Source organism: Wasmannia auropunctata, unplaced genomic scaffold (genome assembly GCF_000956235.1).
Source record: "Wasmannia auropunctata unplaced genomic scaffold, wasmannia.A_1.0 LD336106.1, whole genome shotgun sequence".
Lineage (NCBI taxonomy): Eukaryota > Metazoa > Arthropoda > Insecta > Hymenoptera > Formicidae > Wasmannia > Wasmannia auropunctata.
The window spans coordinates 9,941,518-9,943,136 of NW_012026784.1; positions in this window are offsets into that span (position 1 = coordinate 9,941,518).

The window sequence follows — 1,619 nt, forward strand, 5'->3', positions numbered from 1 at the left end:
TGTCGATTCATTATTGTTAATATTTTATGAAAATTTAACCTTATCCTTTATTAACCTTCACCTCCACTTTATACCATGGACGACGCCATAATAGATGACGTATGTACGTGTGAGCTTATATCCAGTACGTGAAAGACCGCTTTATAAGCGCTTACGAATAGCCGCTATCTAACCGCTCAGTGAACGGTGGCGCTCCTGGATGCACCCATATATATTAGAATTTAACCATTCAAATGAGTTTCATATTGTGTTATTGTTGTATTGCTGGCGGCTTAAGGCCAGCTGACAAAAACGTTGCCGTCGACCGTCTAACGGTACGGAAATCGCCAAACGGCGCCGATCTCGGCCGAATACGGAATTTGTTATACCGTTGTTAACAAATTGTCGCAAGGAGGGAAGATGAACGACCTCGGCGCCGGGTATAAAAGGAGCTCCGAAACCAGGAGGACCACCAGTTCCTGGCCGTCTTGTGAGCCGACTACACCGAGGTAAAGAGTCGCTTTGACTCGGCCCGAGCGCTTCTCGGTGAAGTCACGGTTCACAGGCTTCCTTACACCCGCCTCACAGTGGCAATGAAGTACCCGGGAGTAGAGCGCTTCTCTACTCCTGGCTGAGCGTTCCTCAGTAGAGGCCACTTTAATCTCTTACACCCGGAGGGGCGATACCAAGGCGAAGCGATATTTTGTCTCGATCCGAGCGTTTCCCGGGCGCATCGCTTGCCTCATTCCTTTCGTCACGATTCTTGGTCTTCCTCCGGTTCGGTCGTATTAACGGCATCTGACGTTCCCGGGGATTTAAACCGCCACGTGCGGTCCGCTCGCCGTACTCGCGCACCGAGCCGGTACACCCGTCCACGCCGCGAGCGCGTATCCGCACCGGCCGCCCTACCGGTGTCCAGATGATATTTCCAGATAGAGATAATTCCCGGTGTTTCGGGATGGCTGATTCAACCTTGTAAGGAAGAATAAGGTCTTAAGGCCTTTTGGTCGACTTTGACAATAATTCAATCCGGTGGTGATGGATTTCAAATTCCAAATCTTTATTCGTCGCAGTCCTCTTGTCTTTTGCGAGGCAGGCACTTGACTGAACAGGAACATCGTGACTCAGTTTCGGATAACGAATGTAGCCGAATCAACGCACCAGTCAATTTAGATCCGCTGAGCATTAAAGTCGCAAATCGGAAAATAGCGATCACGGATCGTATAACGACGATGGATTCCAGATTTCTTTTCGAGAATTCTCCACGAGCAAAATTCTATGCGCGCTGGGGATCGTCGTAGGCGGACTGACTTCTTTTTTTTCAAAACTTAGCGCTCGCGCCATTCCAAAACGCTTCTCTCAAAACTCGCAGAGAGGGGAATATGTTTTGTGTGACGTCATCTCGCTGTTGTTTAACACGCGGCTGTGGTGTGATCGTTAATCCGAAACACCCGGAAAACACTCTGGATCAAAAATATTCGTGTATAACAATTATTTTCCAAACTAAATGGTAGAAAATAATGAATTTTTTTCATAATATCCGTTTCATATCCCTTCATCACATACTCGTTTTTTATTAAAATCTCAATATTAGTTTAGACCCTACAAAAATAAAAGATCGGAAGAGCACACGTCTGAAC